General features: G+C 42.4%; 1 pseudogene across 1 annotated transcript; it reads left to right on the top strand.

Moving 5' to 3' along the window:
• The first annotated feature begins 18,052 nt into the window (after positions 1-18,052).
• Positions 18,053-18,708, top strand: LOC308242166 (PRELI domain-containing protein 1, mitochondrial-like; annotated as a pseudogene). Its single transcript has one exon. The product of its transcript is annotated as a PRELI domain-containing protein 1, mitochondrial-like (transcript).
• Positions 18,709-22,185: the final 3,477 nt, after the last annotated feature.

Raw genomic sequence — 22,185 nt, 5'->3', positions numbered from 1 at the left:
TTATGAAGCAGAAAACCGTTTCTGGTAGCAACCTGACAGCCTCACATTTGCTCTATTGGAAGGGAACTAAATTGCTTTCTGTGACACACTTAAAAATCATAAAAGATCCTCAAGAACCATTTTAGAGGCCCAGCTTTAAACAGGTGCCCATCTCTGGGCCAATCTACTCTGCCCTCCTTGGATATCCACTTAAAATAATCACTGTGAACAGAGAAGTGAGAAGCATCAAAAGATGGCTTCTCAATTTGTCCGTTTGATTCTAGTGGTTAGCACAGGAAGACAACTTTCTGAAAAAATTAAGCTCTATTTGGGGCAGACCAAACATCAGGTGTATCATGAATCTTTAAAGTGTTTACCGGTATCTGGCGATATTTACCATAGCTAAAGCTTGAAAATAATTTAATTTTTTAACAAAAAATATTTTAGAATATCCATTCAATGTCAGTGAGTCAATAATGTAAATTTGATATATAGGGAAAAGACACAGAAAATGCATTAAAAATCAGTGGAATACCTTATATGATTTTTTTTCTGTTTCTATATAACTCAATATTTTTATATTAAATATATAATACTTTTTTTCTAATCTATTTTATTAATTTTTTACAGAGAGGAAGAGAGAGGGATAGAGAGTTAGAAACATCGATGAGAGAGACAGCTGCCTCCTGCACACCTCCTACTGGGGTGCCTGCAACCAAGGTACATGCCCTTGACCGGAATCGAACCTGGGACCTTTCAGTCTGCAGGCCGATGCTCTATCCACTGAGCCAAACCGGTCAGGGCAAATATATAATACTTTTATGACAGAATAAGTAATAAGCATTTTTTTAAATATATTTTTTATTGATTTTTTACAGAGAGGAAGGAAGAGGGATAGAGAGTTAGAAACATCGATGAGAGAGAAACACCGATCAGCCGCCTCTTGCACACCCCCTACTGGGGATGTGCCTGCAACCAAGTTACATGCCCTTGACCGGAATCGAACCTGGGACCTTTCAGTCCGCAGGCCGACGCTCTATCCACTGAGCCAAACCGGTTTTGGCATAAGCATTTTTTTTTTTAATCTTTACTTTGCTAATTCTATTTTCCCTCACATATTTGGAAGGGACCTTAGTGGGGTAGTAATTAAACCTTAGGCAAAGGTTTTCTCATAAAAGCAATCAAATTGTAGAGCCATGTTATCACAGAAACTATGGAAGATGTGGAGATTAAGGAACATTCTCTTTCTGAATTCATATTTCTATGGTGATTTTTATGCAGGGCCATGGTGATATACTATGATTTTGACTGCAAACTACTTTTTTGAAGAATCCAAAATGTCAGAGGGATAGAGAAGGGCACACAAGCTCTGAAAGGTGAGATGGATGAAGATTCTTTAAGTCTTAAAAAGGAAGTGTCCTAGGTAATGTCAATAGTTTAAGCAAGGATAATGTAAGAAATAAAAATTATGATACGTTTGGAAAATAGGGATTTAAAGTGCAAGCAGGAATAGTGTGCCAATGCCATAAATTTAAACACTTTTTCTACTGTGAAATCTCTTGTGATTCAACTGTGACTTGTTTCTGTAACTTTTCTTGCTTCTTATTTAATAAGGGAGTCTTGAAAGAGTGTGTGACAGCTTTCTAGAATGAAAATCTGTAAATATAAAAGCATCTTGTCTGGGCTTTTAGTGTGTTCATTGTAGAATTATTGCTAATTATTGTAACTTTCTGGCATCATCAGGCATGTAATCCTGCAGCTGGCATTCTGCAGTTTACTTCTGTACTTTTTTTTAACCTTCTGAGGCAACCTTGACTTGACAGTCGCCACAAGAGGTCTCAGCTCCCAGGACAATGATAACTTGGAAGAAACTCACAAGGCTGCTGGCTCATTGGGTAAAGATATGAAGCAAGAATTTCTTAAACTACTCTGATTTATTTTAGGAAGAGTGAAAAGTCAAATGGTTAAAGATGTGGGAGTGGTGAAGCCAGAACTAATAAAGGGAAGGATAACGGAAAAATGTCTGACCCAGAGAAAAGCTAAAAATATTTCAGTCATCCTTTTCCTTTTTTGTATTTTTCTCTTAGTAAAATACATGATATAAACATAGTACACACATATATATACCCACTATTTGTCCACCCATAATTATGTCTGTCTGTATGTTTGTATGTGTATGCATGCTTTATATATATATATATATTTACTAGTGGCCCAGTGCACAAAATTTGTGCACATTAAAAGGAAATTAATTAGAGGAAATATTTTAATATTGCTATTTGCCCTTTCTCTATAATAGAAGTGTCAGAGATGAAAGAAAATTACTAAAATGTATATGAAAATCTCCCTCCTATCAGAGTCTGGGGCATGCCACAGGACCCACAGTCAAGTCCCCGCATACCTGTGCATGCTGAGAAATCACTTGAGACCCAGACCCGGCCAGCCCCACCCCCACTGGGTAAGACCCAGACCCAGCTGGTCCCATACCTGTCAAGCCCCACCCCCCCCCACAGTGACACGTCAGTGCTGGGTGGGAATGCATTCAGGCAGCGCCATGTCCAACGCCAGGGACACACGCAGGCAGCATCACGTCCCTGGCTGGAGATGTGGGCAGGCAGCTTCGCATCAGCACTGGGTGGGGATGCACACAGGCAGTGCCACATCCCAGGCCAGGGACACATGCAGGCAGCATCACATCAGCCCTGGGCGGGGACACACGCAGGTAGTATCACGTTAGCGCTGGGTAGGCCTCTGTGCACCTCCACCAGGGGTGGCCTCTAGGCCGGGCTGAGCAGGGGCTGGGCCATGAGGGGGCCCTCCTGGTGATAGCAGTCCTCACCCACCCGCTTCTGCTGTGCATGCTGCCTGCTGAGCGGTCATGATGTGACGGCATCCCGGATAATTTGCATATTCCTCTATTGTTAGTACATATCCTATATAATGAAAATGTAATATGCAAATTAAAGATGTGGGAGTGGGGAAGTCACGCCCTCGCAAAAGATGGCTGCGCCCATTTGGCCACAAGATGGCTGCCCCCACCCTGACCAGTTTGGTTCAGTGGATAGAATGTCGGCCTGTGGACTCAAGGATCCCAGGTTCGATTCTGGTCAAGGGCATGTACTTTGGTTGCAGGCAGGCAGCACCACATACCCAGTAGGGAGTGTGCAGGAGGCAGCTGATCAATGTATCTCTCTCTCATCAATGTTTCTGGCTCTCTATCCCTCTCCCTTCCTCTCTGTAAAAAATCAATAAAATATATTAAAAAAACAAGATGGCCACCCCCATGTGGTCACAAGATGGCCACACAAGATGGCTGGGAGAGGAAGACAGTTAGGGGCAACCAGGCCAGCAGGGCAGGGCAGTTATGGGTCACCGGGCTGGCAGGGGAGGGCAGTTAGGGGCGACCAGGCTGGCAGGGGAGGGCAGTTGGGGGCGATTGGGTTGGCAGGGGAGCAGTTAGGCATCAATCAGGCTGGCAGGGGAGTGGTTAGGGGGTGATCAGGCTGGCAGGCAGAAGCAGTTAGGGGTAATCAGGCAGGCAGGCAGGCAGGCAAGCAGGTGGGAGCCAGCAGTGCCGGCTTGTGATAGGGATGTCCTACTGCCGGTTTAGGCCCGATCCCACAGGGATCGGGCCTAAACCGGCAGTCAGACATCCCCCGAGGGGTCCCAGATTGGATAGGGTGCAGGCTGGGCTGAGGGACACCCCCCCCCCCATGCATGAATTTCATGCACCAGGCCTCTAGTAGTATTATATATATATCTTAATAATGGAAAATAGCTTTCTAAGTACAAGGGTATATCATTTTATATACAAAGAAAAGTGGAAATATTTTTCTCTCTTCTTAGTCCCAAGTATATGGGCAAACTCTCTGAACATGGAAATAAATCTTCCTACTCCTAATTCTCTGTTTATATAACAATAAAAATTAGTTTTCTTTCTGCCTCTTTGATGAATGTCTTTGGTCCTATACAGTAGGCAAGGATCAATAACCATTTCCGCAGGTATTTATTTAAAGATTGGAGTGGAAGACATTAAAAATGGCATAGAAAGCACCTTTTCATCCACTTTATTCTTTCACTTCCTACATCCTCACTGGAGCAATCTATCTTCATTTTTCTTTAAAAAAAAAAAAATAACCTGCATATTAACTCTCCTGTGAATTCAAGCCCTTACATTTCCACTGACATCATTCCACAAAGATTTATGTAACCACTATACTTCTCAGGCTTATGAACCATTAACACAATCAATTATTGCCCAAAAGGACTTGAAATCCAAAGATTTGTGATTTAGCCTTAGGGTCATCTAAGTTCCTCTGGTATTCTATTTTGTGATTTTGTGGATCACACACATACACACACACAAACACACCACTTAATTATCTAAAAAATACATTTTTTTCCAGGACAGGCTGATATGAGAGAAACCACTCTCCTTCTTTTAGATCCCTGCAAGTATCTATATTATAAAAAGCCAGTGTCCGTAACACCATAATGCCATAACGACCAAATGACTGGTAACCAGGAGGTGCATGGAGCAACTCTCGGTCCCTCCCCCCGGCCAGCGAGCCACTCTTGGAGGTGGGGCGGGGATCGCGGCTCACACAGTGCAGCAGAACCTGTGACTCACAAGGTGCAGGGGGTGGGGTTTGTGGTTCTCGCAGCTCGTGCAGCTCAGTGGCTCGCAGCTGCAAGCTACTCGTACACAGCAGGTCTGGGGTCCCACAAGCACGGCGGGTCAGGGTCTCGTGCAATTTCTCCCACTGGGCATCTAGTCTATACAAATAAAAGGTAAGATGCTAATTAGACCAGATAGACCAGACATCTTCTGAACGTCCTTCCAGACATCCTTCTGGACAAAGCCACAGTGGCAGGGCTGAGGCAGAGGCAGTTAGGGGTGATCAGGCCATCAGGGGAGAGTGGTTAGGGGCGATCAGGCTGGCAGGGGATAGCAGTTAGGGGTGATCAGGCAGGCAGGTGAAAGCAGTTAGGGATGATCAGGCCAGCAGGGGACAGTGGTTAGGGGCATCAGGCAGGCAGGCAGAATGGTTAGGGGCAATCAGACAGACAGCCAGGTGAGCAATTAGGAGCCAGTGGTCCTGGATTGTGAGAGGGATGTCCAACTGCCGGTTGAGGCCCAATCTCTGCAGGATCTGACCTAAACTGGCAGATGGACATCCCCAAGGAGTCCCAGATTGAAGAGGGTGCAGGCAGGGCTGAGGGACCCCACCCCCCTGGGCACAAATTTCATGCACCAGGCCTCTAGTGAAACATATAAAACTTAAAGAAAAGTTTTAGATAGATGATGGATGATAGATAGATAGATAGATAGAGAGAGAGAGAGAGAGAGAGAGAGATAGGTAATCTTCACACAATAGGTATTCTACTTTGACTCTACTTGTCTAAGTCAACCTGCAGTGAATATTCTCTTGATCTTAGGATCTTTAAGTCAGAATGAGTCTTTCCCAAGATCCTAGGAATTCAGGCTATTTCATAGGCAAAGAAGGGTGGAAGACTGAGAGTTTCCATCCTAATTTTGAGTGCCTAGTAAATTTCAGAGATTACTACATGATAAACAATACATAATATTTCGTTTAATCTTTGCAATAGCCATAAAGATAGACATTATTATTCCTATTTTTCAGATACAACAATAGAAATCAAGTAGCAGGCCCATAGTCACAGAGGCAATTATGGCCAGGGCAAGGGACATATTTGGGTTTTTGTGGCCTTTTGTTTTTTGTGGTTCTAACATAGAGAAAAATGCACATAGGTTGTTATCCTCATGTAACCTTTTCATGTGAACTGTTGCCTTCTATTTGAATATTTTCTTTCTACATTTTAGGCTTAAACTATATTTAAGTTATCAATTAGTAAATTTATTATTAAAATAAGTGATGCTGGAATAAATTGGACACCATTTTTGATCTCAAAATATTTAGAGTTAAGGCATAATTACTTGAAAAGTTGAATAATGGTATAGAAACAATAACTGAGAACATTTTAAAATCCCAAATGGCACTGGCCTTATTATTAATTATCAAATCAATTATACAGTCAGCCAATATTATAGTAATTCAGTATCAAAACAAAAAAAAACTAAGTTCATATTTAATATATCTCATATCTTCATGCAAACTTAACTCATTTATTCCATGAATATTTTTAGTCCCCACTAAGTGCTAGAGTAGACACATAATAGGCATTTTGGAGACAACTATTCATACGTGACAGACTCTTCCTACAAGAAATTTATAATTTTTTAATTTATCTGTGTTTTTTTAAAATATAATATGAAAAGTGTTATAATTTCAGTAAGTATTCTAGTCTAGTCATAGGGAATTTTGACAATAAAATAGCTATCAATATTTACATATGAATTCAGTTCAGTCCTCAGTTAAAACCATTGCCATTCAGATAACTTGCTATTTACTGAATATTTCTGCATATTTCATGTTTCTGCTCATACTACTTATTAAGCATGAAATGCTTCTCTTTCCATTTATAATGCTCAAAATCCTACCTATCGCCCGGCCACTGTGGTTCAGTGGTTGAGCATCGACCTATGAACAAGAAGGTCATGGTTCGATTCCTGGTTGGGGCACATTCCTGGGTTGTGGGCTCAATCACAGTGTGGGGCATGCATAAGCAGCCGATCAATGATTCTCTCTCATTATTGATATTTCTGTCTCTCTCTCCTTCTCCCTTCCTCTCTGAAATCAATATATATATACAATATATATGTATGTATTTTAAAAATCCTACCTGTTTTAAGATAAACACTGTCAAACATCTCATATAAATATAAATTTTTATAATCTTTTTAGAAAGCTATTGGTCAATATACCATTCAAAATCCTAAAGACCTTTTGTAAATTTTAATCAACTTTTAGAAATGATAAAGAAATGAAGAGAAATGGGTAAAAGATACAAGTCAATGTTATGTGAAATAGTAAAAAGTTGAAAATAAGTACTCATAACATGAAAATAAATCATTTTACTTTTTAATGCCATCATACGCACATTTATTTTGAATCACATCATTTAAAAATGTTAAGCTACAAGGGAGGAAATAAAAGCAGAAAGAGAAATAATTTAAGTAGTGATGTTGATGGAGCCCAACACATAGATTTCCCTCAGTATATTTATGGCCCAAAGGTAATATAACCATTGACACAATAATTTTATTACTATATTAATTTGTTGTAAGAAAATGACATGGATATGCACAAAGATTTGGCTATTTGAATTTCTATTAAATTGTTGTAATATCAAAAAATTGAGGAGGGTGGAGAAACCCTAATGTTCAAAATATGGATGACTACATCAACTTTAAATTTAAGTTGGAAAAGAATATTTAATATTAATAAAATATTTTAAAATGAAAATAACAGATTTTTATAAAATATTTGTTTACTTTAAACATTTAATTAATATTTGCTATGTATTTGGCACTCTCCTAAACATTTCCTATCCTCACACCAGTTTGCATTTTTAGAAGAAGGTAGGCAATAAACGGTAGATAGGTAGGTGAATATCAGATAGATAAATGAATGGATGGATAGATGATAAATAGGTGGATAGATGGAGAGATAGAATTAAGTGATGATAAGTGAGAACAAAACCAGAGTAGGATAGATCACAATAATAGTGAGCCTACAGGCATTGAGAAGGTTTTGTTTGTTTGTTTGTCTGTGGGGATGTGTGTGTGTGTGTGTGTGTGTGTGTGTTTGTGTGTGTTTAATGAAAAGTTATATAACAGCTTACTGTGTTCCACAAATAGCAAGAGTATACAAAGAGGTCAGGAAGAGAGAGCAGATCCTACTAGGCCTTCTAGGCCTTAGCAACTTGGAATTTTATTCTGAAGCCAAAGGGGGAATTTTAGAAGAAAAGTGAAATGAATAGGTTTGCTTTTAAAAGGATCTGATCTTCAGTTTAAAAAATAAATAAATAAATCACCATAGGGACAGCAAAGTGAAGATTAGACTAAATTCCATTCATAAAGCAGAAAATTAGATGACCAGGAGTGACACAGAGATATTTTATCCATCCTTTTCTTCCTTAAATATTTCTTGAACACCTAATTTTCACCAGACACTGGGATTATAGCAGCAAACAAAAGATTGAAAATTAGAGTTTACATCCTAGTAGAAAGAAACCAATGATAGCAAGTAAAGTAGATGGTGAGTGATAGATTCTGTGGAATAAAATAAAGCAAGAAATACAGATGGACAGTGATTACAATGTAAATTTCATTGCATGTCAGAGCCGGCCTCATTGCTAAATGGCACTTGAGTGAAAGAGGTGGTAAACCACACAGACATCTAGGGAGGAGCATGGTAAGTAGATGGGCACAACAGTGACTGATATTGTTGATGGGGGAGTGACTGGTGTGTTAAGGAGTAAGGAAGAGGCCAATGTCCATGAGAAAAGATAATACTTGGAACAGTGGTGAGACTATCATAAGATTTTAAGCAATGTTGATGATCATGCAAATAACATATTTGACAGTTCTTATGTGGAGTGTGAGAGAAGTCAACTATGATTCAGGTTTTTTGTTTGATTAATTAGAAAAGTTAATAAGTTTTTAGTCTATTGAAAAAAATGGGGTGATATTTACCTAGACAGGGGAGACTGAAAGAGAGCAGTTTTAGGAATGAGGGCAGGGAACATCACAAATCTGGTTTGAATAGTTTAAGTCTGAAATGATAACTAAACAGCAGAGTGGGACATACTGTTCTGGGGTCAGATAAGAGGTCTAAAATAAAGATAAAAATGTGATTGTTGTAAAGTATAGATGACATTAAAATCAAAGGAGTGGATGTGGATAGAAAAAAAGGGAGGTCTAAGAATTCAGAGTGCAGATGTATCCATGGCTAAGAAAAAGATCAGGGATATAGGGGGTGGAAAAGCAAGCAGAAGGGGAATGACCATATAGGGAGAAGGAAATCTAGGAGAATGTAATGTCAAGGAAGCCAAGAGAACATTGTTTCATAGAGAGTTAATGAGTGATCTATTGTGTACAATGTTGTAGTTGTCATACAAGATGATAATGGAGGACAGACCATAGCATGGGGGTCATGGGCAAACAAGAGAAGAACAGTTGAGCTGGAATGGTGGAGGCAAAAGTCATTAAGATGAGGTTAAGAGGGAAGGCCGACACTTTACAAAATAACTGGCCTGTACTCCTCAAAAATTAATATCATGAAAGATAGACTGAGATTAAGTAGATTAGTGGGATATGCTAAGTACATGGAAAAGGTGATGCTGGATGCGAATTTTTTTTTTTTAACTCTAATGGACATTAGTGAGACAATTGGTGAAATTTGAGCAAGATATCTAAATCATAATAATTTTAGCAATATAATCTTCATAATTTTAATAATTACACTGTGGTATGGAAAATATTTGATTTGAAGAAATGCATGCTGAAGTAGTTATGGTTAAAAAGGCATATCATACATGGTTCAGAGAGGGAAAATGAAAGTTAATGTGGTAAAACAATATTTGAGGAATCTGAGTAAGGGGTATGTGAGAAATGTTTGTCCTATCTTTTTAAACTTTTCTGAAATCTTGAAATTATTTCAATGTAAAAATAAAATAAACAGTTAAAATACTACAAAGTAAAGGAGAGAAGGAGAGAGGGGCAACAGAGAGAGAATTGGTAGACTGATTTGCTGTATGTAACTCCTTTTCCCTTTCATAACTTTCTAACTAGCCTGTTCTTTAACACGTTAAGCCTTCTCTTATGGCTGTTTCTTTCTTCTCTTGCAGCTAAGTTAATGGATATTGTGGGTTTTTTTTAAAAAGTTTTCCACTTATTCTGATTTTTAAAAATCCAAAATCTCCTTGATGTTTTTAGCAAGCATGATTCCAAATGTTTTAATATTAGACATTTTAATTTTTTTCTTATTCTTAAATAGAGGCCCAGTGCTGGAGATTCATGCATAGGGTGAGAGGGGGGCTGGTGTCCCTCAGCCCAGGCTGTACCCTCTTGCAATCCAGGACCCCTTGGGTACGGTCCCTAGGCCTGACCTGCAATCAGGGCCTATCAGGACTTTCCTTCTCCTGGCTGCCAGCAGCTGGCCCTGTCCGCCACTGCCACTGCTTGCCATCTGTGTGGTGCTTCCCCCTTCCCCCACCACTAGTCACCTCCCTTTGCAAGTGATCGCTGGCTGGCTCCACACACCTGCCATGGCATTGCTGGCCAGTGGCCTGGGTCTCCCTCTGTGGGGTGATCGATCGCGGGGCCTCCAGATCAATTGCCGTGCAGAGAGAGACCCCATCCACTTGCCACAGTGCCACCCTGTTTGGGGTGATTGACCAGCTGGGGCTCCGTAATTGATTGCCATGCAGAGGGTGGCCTGGGCCTTTCTCTGCCGGGTGATCGCAGAGGCCCCCCTCCATCAATTGCCTCGCTGGACAGTGGCCTGGGCCTCCCTCTACGGGGCAATTGTGGAGTGATGGTGGGACCCCCCAACCAATCACATTGCACCTGCCTTAGCTGGCCTGGTGCCAGTGTGTGTCATAGCGTGGTCATCTGGACGGTCATTCTGCTGTTTGGTCGTTCAGTCAATTTGCATATTATGCTTTTATTATTATAGACGAGAGGCCCAGTGCACAAAATTCGTGCATAGGGGGTCCCCTCAGCCTAGCCTCCACCCTCTCACAATCCTAGACCACTGGCTCCTAAGCGCTCACCTGCCTGCCTGCCTGGTCAACCCTTACTGCCCTTCCTGCTCTCATGGTCACCCCCAACTGCCCCTCATGCCAGTGTGCTTGCCCCCAGCTGTCCCTCTGCTGGCCTGCTCACTCCAAACTGCCCCCCCTGCTATCCTGATCACCTCCAACTGACCTCCACTGATGTCCTGCTCGCCCCCAACTGGCCCCCCTGCTGGTCTGCTTACCCCCAACGGCCCCACCCCCCACCAGACTGATCACTCACAACTGCTGTCCCATCCTGGCCTGATCACCCACAACTGCCCTCCCCTCTTGGCTCTAACTGCCTCTACCTCGGCCCCGCCACCATGGCTTTGTCCAGAAGAACGTCCAGAAGGTCTCCTGGAAGGTCTTTGAGTCTAATTAGCATATTGCCCTTTTATTAGTATAGATAGAGGCCTGGTGCATGGGTGGGGGTTCCCTTGGGGCATGGGGCAGCTTGGGTGAGGGGCTGAGGTCCGTTTTCAGGCTGGTCAAGCCCCCCAGTGGGGACCCTCACCCCATGGGGATGTGGCCAGCCTGGGTGAGGAGCTGAGGGCTGTTTTCAGGCTGGCCACGCCCTCCAGTGATCCAGGCTCCAAGCCCCTCCTTTCTGCTTTTTTTTTTTTCCAGTGCCTCCTTGAAGGGAGGCCAGGGCTGGCTGGAAGCAAGTATCTGGGATTTATTTATCTTCTATAATTGAAACTTTGTAGCCTTGAGTGGAGGCCAGGGCCAGCTGGTGGGAAGCTTGGCTTCCTCCATCACCAGGGGCAACCCAAGCCTCCTGCTCGCTCCAGATCTATGGCTGCCACCATCTTGGTTGGGTTAATTTGCATACTCACTCCTGATTGGCTGGTGGGCATGGCTGGTGGGCGTAGTGGAGGTATGATCAATTTGCATGTTTCTCTTTTATTAGATAGGATTAATCAGTAAACTTTTACTCTTTGAATTTACAACAAAATTTATTGTATTTTATGTTCTTCAATCTAAGAGGCTTACATGTTCTCTATATAATTAGGTCCTGTATTGCTTTGTATTTGTTTATTAATAAATTTCCTCATCATTCTGTTAAGGAAGGTTTCCTCAGTATTTCGCAAATCTCAATCCCATGAAATGAACAAAGAGCCAACTTGATAACATTTTTTGGAAAAATGATTCCTAAGTTTGCAGACAAGCCACTTGAATCTAAGAACTTAAAATCACCACAGTTGATTCCCTGAGCCTGAAAATATAGGAATGGTGTTGGGGGGAGGCAGGGATTTATAATAATATAAAATAAAATAAAATAAAATAAAATAAAATAAAATAAAATAAAATAAAATAAAATAATAAAATAGTGAGAAGAAGGTGAGGATGTCTCCAAAAGAGTCTGGTTATCCTTCTAAAAGATTAGGATTAGTTAATTAATAGTGAGACAATGACTATTTCCAAGCTGGAGATTGGTATCAAATCCAAGTCATAGGAAATTTTTTCTGATGACAGTGTGAAAAATGGATTGGAGGAAACACTTAGGACAGGGTATCTACTTACTTTTAATGCAGATAATAGTCAAGTGTAGTTCATATGAGAGAAAATGGGGTCTTGTGTGGGGACAGAAATAAGTGACCTTGATTTGTAAGACTAAACAACAAATGATTATCCTCCACAATAGAACAAAAACTTAGCTCCATTTCATTAATTTGCTAATGTCTTTCCCCTGCTGCACATATTAGCCTCATTACCATATTTATTCATGACAGTGTGTTCACATGAGCATGCAGATGCCCAATTCCTGTCTCACTCAGTGTTGATGTCTCTGCTCATCACCCTGTCATTGGGAAACATCCCCCCAGGACTAAGTGCTATAACACTTGAGGTCTCAATCTCCTCAGGCTTTTTGAGACTTTGCTTCCATATAAAACTATCCCGGCTTCAGATAGCATGAATCTGAAATGAAAGTTAGAAAGATTCTCACATCTCCTGGTATAGAGACAGGAAGAACTCAATTAAAACTGTGTCAAAATCTCAGCTCTGCCATTTGCTCATTGAAGTTAGGCGACCTGCATTAGCTTCAGTTTCCTTTCTGTAAAATGATGTGGGTAATGGATGCCTGGAAGGTTTTGTGGGAATATTAAACAAGATGATTTTTAAATAATTATAATCATAAACAGCACATAAAACCATGCAATAGTGTTAACCAGAAATAGTAGTAGTAAGTAATAATAATTGTATTTATAGTAACACTGCCTATTAATACATTTTAGGATTCTTGTCACATACCTCTCATATACATCTATATATATAAAAGGCTAATATGAAAAGTGTCCTCTTGAGAGTTCAACTGAGAGACCTAGAGTTCAATCTCTCACTATGACATGTGCTGACCACCAGGGGCCGGCATGCACCATGGCGGTAACCAGCAGCAGAGGCGGGGCACTGAGAGAGTGAGGGAAGGAGGAGGAGGGGAGGTGGGAAACCTGAGTGGCCCTAATCACTGGCCAGGCCTAGGGACTCTTCCTGTGCACGAATATCATACACTGGGCCTCTAGTTTATGAAATAAAGCTCTATCTGAGATCATGTTTGAAAATAGAAAATTTGCTTAAAAATAATGTTTAAATAATTTTGTAGAAGTATCTCTTTAGTGAGATTATGGATACTTTAAACCAGCGGTCACCAACCTTTCAGACCTCAAAGACCACCAGTGGTCCACAGACCATCGGTTAGTGACCACTGCTCCAAATGTTTCCTTAAACCAGCGGTTGCCAACCTTTCAAACTTCACGGACCACCAATTGATGACCGCTGATTTAACCATTCTCAAAGTATCATACTCTTGGGCTCAAACAGATAAAATCAGAAGAAAAACATAAATATGAGATAATTAAAATGTACTACAATTGGGTAAGATTTTCAATTGCTTGCTTCTAATATAGTTGACCATGTTTGAGACCAATTTCAATTTGTATTTACCATATTCTATTAATTATAAACAAGTTGCATATCCCTCCTAAACTCATACTCAAGAGGAAGGGGTTACACAAAGGAATGGACAGTGGTGGGGGGGAAACAGGAAGCATATTATGGAGTCAAAATCTAAAGAATCAGCTAAAATATATTAAAGTCATTGCAACTATAGAGTAGAATAGAAAGCAGGGCTAATTTACTTTTTAATTATTTAGTTCTTTAAACTATGTGCATGCATGTGTTGTTTTATTGTAATTGGATTTTATTTTTATCAAATAATTGAATGTGGTTCTTGTATAGAAGATGCTTAAACTTTGCTCAAATAATAAAAAGTAATGGGAGCAGAAAAGTTGGGCTTGAAAGCAATTCCTAAGAAAAGATCCCAGAGTATTTGTGGACTGCAAAATTAATATAAGTGGGGGGAAAAAGGTGAAAGGTTTAAGAAAAACAAACAAACAAAAACCCCATAGACATAGACAATAGTATGGTGATTACCAGAGGAAAAGTATGGGGTGAGGTAGAAGAGTGTAAAGGGAGGAATAAATGGTGACGGAAGGAAACTTGACTTGAGATGGTGAACACACAAGACAGTATACAGATGATGCATTATAGAATTGTACATCTGAAACCCATATAATTTATTAACCAATATCACCCCAATACATTCAATAAAAAAGAAAAAAAATCAAATGCAATGTCAGGATTCTATTCATTGAAATATAATGAATAAATAGAAAAAATAATTGTCCTTCAGTAGTCTACATTAAACATTCCATATTTGAAGTTGTGTTCATTTGTTAGCTTCAGATTTAATTATGTTTTTCTATTGTTATAATATCAATGGTTTATTTTTATTATAGAATCAATATATCTTCTCTGTGGAAAACTTTAGAAAATAGAAAAAAAGAAAAAAATCTGTAACATCAATACCATACTTGAAAATGCATATTATAAACATTTTGGTGTTGATCTATTAAATGTTTTTCTCCATATGTATGAATATGGCCCAGTGAAAAAACTTTGTGCACTCAGGGGGTCCCTCAGCCCAGCCTGCGCCCTCTCACAGTCTGGAAGCCCTCAGGGAATGTCCAACTAATGGTTTGGGCCCACTCCCCACAGGGAGTAGACATAAGCCATCAATCAGACATCCTTAGCACTGCCACGAAGGCAGGAGAGGCTCCCGCCAACGCAGCTGTGCTCACCAGCCTGTGGGAATGCACTGACCACCAGGGGGCAGCTCCTATTTGAGGGTCTGCCCCCTGGTGGTCAGCATGTGTCGTAGCGACCAGTCATTCCGCCGTTCAGTCGATTTGCATATTTGCCTTTTATTATATAGGATATATATATATATATATATATATATATATGCATATACACACACACACATATATGTATATACACACGTATATCCTATATAATAAAGAGGTGATATGCAAATTGACCGTCATGCCCTAGCACAAGATGGCTTCTCCCATTGGTACAAGATGGCCGCCCCCATGTGGTACAAGATAGCTGCCACAAGATGGCAGGCAGGGGAGTGCAGTTGGGGGTGACCAGGACAGCAGGGGAGGGCAGCTGCGGGCAATCGGGCCGGCAGTGGAGCAGTTAGACATTGATCAGGATGGCAGGAGAGTGGTTAGGGGGTGATCAGGCTGGCAGGAAGGCAGGCGAGTGGTTGGGAGCCAGCAGTCCCACATTGTGAGAGGGATCAGGCCTAAACCAGCAGTCAGACATACCCTGAGGGGTCCCAGATTGGAGAGGGTGCAGGCTGGGCTGAGGGAAACCCCCCCCTCAGTGCACCAGGCCTCTAGTATATATATATATTGTATATGTGACTATATATATACTTTGGATGTTGTTTTTTAACTTAATAGTGTATTGTGGAATACTTCATTTTTCAGCCAAAACAAAGAAACAAGTACCAAATAACCCCTCATTTCTGAAACAACTAAAAACAAGGCAATATACATAAAACAACAGTTCTCATAATATTGTCATCAGGCAAGAAGAGACAGTGATCTATGAGAATGTAGACAAAAAAGGGGCCACATACTAATTAAACCTCACAAGCTCAGCAGAGGCCTTCATGGTGGCCTTATAAACTCAGACCAAAAGCAACCACATAGGATAATCTGAAATTAAAACTTTTTAACTAAAAGCTAGTCATGGTGGGTGGGATTTCAACCTATAAATGGGAGTAGGGTGGGAAATTTCAACCCTTAACAGTAGTGATGGTTGGATAACATTGAATATTCTAAAGAAAACATTCAATTGTACACTTCAAATGGATGAATTGTATGGTATATAAATAATGCCTCAACGAATCTGTTACATAATAAGTAAATAAAAATATACAATAGACCTTTTAAAAATCTTAATGGATAACTTAATCACAGAAAAGTTTAAGGCAGGGGTGGGTAGAAAGAGATTAATCAAAGAACTTATATGTATACTAGAGACTCGATGCATGAAAATTCATGTACTGGAGGGGAGGTCCCTCAGCCTGACCTGCCCCCTTTCACAGTCCAGGAGCCCTCAGGGGCAGGAAGTGACCCGGCAATCAGGGGAAGGTGATGCCCCATCCCACCTCTGCTGCTGCCACTGCCGGCAGTGCAAGCCTTGGCCAGCCCTGGTTACCTGAGCCTCGGGTGGCCCTGGGAGGCTTGGCAACCACCATCTGAGGCTTGACTGAACCTCAGGCTGGCCCTGGGCAGCTGCGGTTCTGAGGGGATTGGGGAACTCCGGAGGGAGGCGCATGGAGTGGCCGGACCCACCTGGGGGTGGACCTGGTCGTACCACATGCCTGCCACCCCACAGAGCTGAGGGGACTGGGCACCACCATCTTGTGGCTGTGGGCGCCGCCATCTTTGAGGGTGTGGCAGTCAATTAGCATATTCTTCCCTTTTTATTGGCTGTGGGCGCCGCCATATTTGAGGGCAGGGCAGTCAATTAGCATATTCCCTCCTTATTGGTTGTGGGCGCTGCCATATTTGCGAAGGCAGGAGGGTCAATTAGCATTTTCCCGCTTTATTAGATAGGATATGCATAACCCATGAACACAGACAGTAGTGTGGTAAAGGCCTGCAGTGGGGACAGATACGGGCTAGAAAGGGTCAATGGGGGGAGGAAGCAGATATCTATAATATTTTGAACAAAAAAGATAATTTTTTTAAAAAATGGGCCAAATTTTAACAGACATATCACCAAAGACATAATAATTGCATGAAAACACATGTGAAGTTCTCAGTATCGTTAATCATTGACAAAATTCAAATCAAATTCAATGTGATACTATAGTACACCAAGTAAAATGGCTAAATTTAAAAGATTGATTGTACCAAGTAATAGCAAAGATGAAGTGCAAGTGGAAGGCCCAGAGGTCAAAATTTCATAGCCACTTTGAAAAAATGTTTGTGAATTCAAACAAAATGGAACATACAATCCCATTCCTAGATATTATCCAACTTATACTAATAAAAGGGTAATATACTAATTAGACCAAACATCTTCTGGACGTCCTTCCAGACAAAGCCATGGTGGTGGGGGCCAAGGCAGAGGCAGTTAGGGGTGACCAGGACAGCAGGGGAGGGCAGTTAGGGTTGATCAGGCAGGCAGGGGAACAGTTAGGGGCATCAGGCTGGCAGGCAGATGAGCGGTTAGGAGCCAGCGATCCCCGATTGGAGAGGGTGCAGGCCAGGCTGAGGGACACACACCCCCGTGCACTAATTTTGTGTCCCAGGTCTCTAGTGTTGTATAATGAAGAATTGATTGGCTTTTTTCCCTAGTTACAGAAAAAAGCATTTGAATCTTCAGAATTGCCTCCTAATAAGTTTTTGTTATTCTTGATGAGCCTTTAGGACCATACCGTCTAAGATTATGTTAATGAGATGATGCATTGTGGGTCTCTAGATAGTTTCAGAATGGACGTTAACCGTGCCAGAAAGACCAACCATGTCAATAGAGCATTGGCATTTTAGAGCCATGTGATATCAGTCCAAACCCCCAGAGAAGGAGACTGAATTTGAGTTTAATTATGTAGTCAATGATTCAATCAATCATGACTAAATAATAAAACCCCACTAAAAACTCTGGCCTTTTTAAGCTCAGGCAGGGTTTTAAGCTCAGGCTGGTTTCCCTGAGTAAAGTACATTTATGTGCTAGAAGAGTGATGTATTCTGAGAAAATGGAAGCATCCTTCCACCTGTCCCAGTATGTTTCTTCTTTTAGCTGATAGAGACTTGTCTTTTTGTTATAATACAACTGTAATTAGGGCCCGACAATTCCTCATGGTGGCAGCTACTGGTGACGTCCAGCAGGGTGGTGACTGAGCAGGTGCCTGGCAGGAGGACGCCGAGCCGGCCTGGCCTTCGTGTGCCCCCCAGGCTCTGCACCGCTGATGTTGCTCGAGTGCTGACCCCACCAGGCTGGGACAATGGTGAAGTATTTCCTGGGCCAGAGCATGCTCTGGAGTTCCTGGGACCAATTGTTCGCTGCCTTCTGGCAGGGGTGCCTGAATCCCTATAGCAAACGTGTCTTAACGGAAGACATAGTGCACCGGGAGGTGACCCCTGACCAGAAGCTTCTGTCCCGGAGACTCCTGACCAAGACCAACAGGATGCCCCACTGGGCCAAGTGATTATTTTCTGCCAATGTTGCTCACTCGATATACATCCTGGAGGGTTCTGTTGTGGACCCACAGAGCCACACAATGACCACCTTCACCTGGAACATCAACCACGCGTGGCTGATGGTAGAGGAACAATGTGTTTACTGTGTGAACTCTGAGAACAGCAGCTGGACTGAAATCCAACTGGAAGCTTGGGTCCCCTCTAGCTTATTTGGCATCTCCTGAGCTGTCCAGGAATTTGGTCTTGCCCAGTTCAAAAACAATGTGACCACGTCAATGAAGGGTTTTGAATACATCTTGGCCAACCTGCAAGGTGAGGCCCCTTCCAAAACCCTTGATGAGACAACCAAGCAAGCCAAGGAGAAGGCAAAGGGGACGGCCCTGGCAGCTACAGAGAAGCCAAGGACCTTGCCAGCCAGGCAGCCACAAAGAAGCAGCAGCAGCAGCAGCAGTTTGTGTAGCCAGCTCAGATCCTGGTGCGGCAGCACACCACACCACCCGCTGTACTCCCTCTGCCCTCCCCTCCCTGTGTTTTATTAATAGTAATTTTCCAGCTTGATCTACTCTCTGGGTAGTGGGATGGAGGTGGGACCTGTTTGGCATCTACAGTGCACCAGACATGTTATCCATGTCTGGGCCAGTCTGCTTCTTCCTGCATTGAATAGCTGAGGAGAGAGTTGTCCACAGTCACAGACAGCATGTAGGCAAAGTGGTCATAAGCACTAGACTGTAAGCTCCATGAGGGCAGGGACCTTCCTTTTGTTCTCTACTGTGTCCCAAGTACCTGGAACAATATCTAGTTCATAATAACACTCAATAACTATTTGTTGAATTAAAAATAAAATGTAATTATAAGTATAGCACTTTCTTGAGTTCTCTGAGGCATTCTAAAGAATTATCCTTGGAGGGGGTGAGTGGGGGGGCGGTTAGAACCTTCCCTGAACTTGTAGTCAGTTGGTCAAGAGTGCAGGTAGCCTGGAAACCCTCAATTTGCTGCTGGTGTCTAAAGTAAGGGCAGTCTTGTGGAAGGCTGTGCCTTAACCAGTGAAGTTTGAGCTAGCTGAGTCTGGGTAGTTTGTGTCAATGTTGCACTGTACCCAAGAAAATTGGAAACCTATTGACATAAGACTACATGAATGTTTGCAGCAAACGGTATATTAAATGTCCCAAAATTGGAAATAATCCAAATATCCAATTATAATGAAAGAATAAATAAGTAATAATATATCCATTCAATGCAATATTACCAATTAGCAATAAGGAATTAATTACTGATCCATGGAACAAATGCACAAATCTCAAATTCATTTTACTAAATAAAATAACCTAGACACAAAAGACCAATATTTGTGGGGAAGCACAGGACTTGGTGGAATGTCTGTAAGGAGGATTCTCTGAAAGGATGGGGGCCTCTGAGGGGACCTTGCCGAAGGCAGCAGCCCCTGCCTTGGCTTTTCCAAACAAGTCCGATACCCTGAGGGTGTTTTGCTAGAATCTCTATGTTTAGTCTTTAAAGACCCAACTTTGTAAAAGCATATATTTTCTCAAGGATACTTACCCTGCTGATTGTATCTAGAGGTTAATTTGAGTTCAAGCTGTTGTTACAATAAAAAGCCAACGAGTCAGGTGAACAGGACTGCTTTTACTACTGAAGTAAAAGAGTCCCTTAAGCCCTCTCTTTCACAGAAACCTGTGTCGGAGTAATCTGTCCATCCGTCGCTCAGGGTCTGCTGGTCAGCACTGGCAAATATTGTATAATTTCATTGGTATAAATTCAAGTGACACTTGATCAGTTGTTTTCAGGAACTATGAATAGAGAAAAGGTATCTTTTAAAATACATCTTTATTTATTTCAGAGAGAGGAAGAAGATGGAGAAAGAGATAGAAATACCAATGATGAGAGAGAGTCATCAATCGGCTGCCTCCTGAATGCCCCTTACTGGGGCGTGAGCCTGAAACCCAGGTATGTGCTCTCACCTGGAGTCAAACAATGAATTCCTGGTTCATGGGTTGACACTCAACCTCTGAGCCACAAGGAAAGGAAAGGTATATTTGTCTGTAAATAGGATTGAGGGAAAGTTTTGAAGTGATAGGAATATTAACAGAAAATGGCACCAGATGTTAGGCCTCAGTCTTTGAGTTTTGGCTAAGAAAGAATTCAGAGCCAACACTCATATACAAGCAAAAGTTTATTTAAAAAGTCGCAAAGGTAGAAGAAGTGATTCATGGAAGAAGTGAGTCAGCTGGGCTGTGTGGGCTGAGGAAACATGTTGCAGAGGCAAAAGAAGGGCCCTTGGAGCTTAGGAGAAAGAAAGCAAAGGTATGGACCTTGAAGGAAGAAAGGAGGAAAGGTGCTGGCATGCTCAAGAAAGAAACCTTTATCTTAAGGGGTTGTATCTGCTTCCTAAAGGTGGAGATTTTAGGGGAGAATCTCAATAGAATATTTATCATATGTTCAGGTGTGTATCCTCATGGTTGTGGTCTCCACTGATTCATTCGTGCCAGAGCAGTGGGTCATTAGTCATCACAGCTGGTCTGATATCAGCCAGGGTGTTGCCTTGCCTGACCTTGCTGCTTTTCTGGGCTAGAGCTAAAACACAACTGAGTCCTAGATGTTATCACTAGTTGGACCAAAACTCTGTCTCTGTGGTCAACAGACCCACGGCTTTGTTCCTGAGATTATTTGATGCAGGTCAGAACCTCGTCATCTTGAGGGTTTAATGCTTAAGGGAATGGTCCTGCATGGGCTTCTTTGGGAGTCTTATGAGGCTGTTCTCCAACCTCCTTGCTCCTCCTCTGAGAGGGTCTACCACATGACCAGCAATATGTTAGGGGAAGAAAAGTCACCCTGGAGGGTCACCATTGTCTATCACTAGGCACCCAGTGTTTTCCACCTTTTCGTTCCTACTCTGCTCATGTGTGTCTAACTGCCTACTATGTCATAAATATTTTATATCATGACTATAGTGGTGTTACAAGACTTTATCCAGTATATTGGCCCCAATGTCACACAATCCTATATAATAAAAGAGAAACATGTAAATTGACCATACCTCTGCTACGCTCACAAGCCAATCAGGAGTGAATATGCAAATTAACCCAACAAAGATGGTGGGTTAATTTGCATACGCAGGTGCTGAGTGGCCTGGGTCCCAGGAACATCCTTGGGACCCAGGCCGCTCCTAGCCTGTAGGCCCGCACATAGGCCCTGAGCGGCCGGGGTCCCAGAACGCCCCTGGCCACTCCGGGCCTACGGGCGCAGGCACCAAGCAGCTGGGGTCAGGGTGGGCACTTGTGCATGCGCTGGCACCAAGCCGTGGTCCAGGTTCACCCCCAGCCCAGTGCCCACAACGTGGGGCTGGCTGCTGGCCTGGGGGCTGCCAGCCTCGAGGGCATGTGGACCCGGCAGCCACTGTGCGTCCTGGGGTCTCCGCACGCCCCCCAAGCCCAGCGCCCATAATGTGGGGTAGGCTGCTGGCCTTGGGGGTGTGCCCTCGCAGGCGGTGGGGACACGCCCCTAGCCCAGTGGACACAACGCAGGGGGTCCTCTGCACATGAGCTACAGGGGAAACACCTTTTCTTTTCTTTTTTTTTAAAATATATTTTATTGATTTTTTTTTACAGAGAAGAGGGGAGAGGGATAGACAGTTGGAAACATTGATGAGAGAGAAACATCAATCAGCTGCCTCCTCCACACTCCCCAATGGGGATGTGCCCCCAACCAAGGTACATGCCTTTAACAGAAATCAAACCTGGGACCCTGCAGTCTGTAGGCCGACACTCTATCCACTGAGCCAAACCAGTTCAAGTGTAAACACCTTTTCTGACTACTCATTGGCTAAGCTCCCTGTATGCCGCCACTTGCAGAGTTCTTGGTAACTTGGGTAATAAGAATCCAAGAAGGTGATCTAGGGTTTTCCCACCGCACTCCTGGAGGA

The sequence above is a fragment of the Plecotus auritus genome (genome assembly GCF_963455305.1).
Source record: "Plecotus auritus genome assembly, chromosome: 2".
In the NCBI taxonomy this organism is placed as follows: domain Eukaryota; kingdom Metazoa; phylum Chordata; class Mammalia; order Chiroptera; family Vespertilionidae; genus Plecotus; species Plecotus auritus.
The sequence above is the reverse complement of the archived record's forward strand: the minus strand, read 5'-3'. Positions and strand labels throughout refer to the sequence as shown.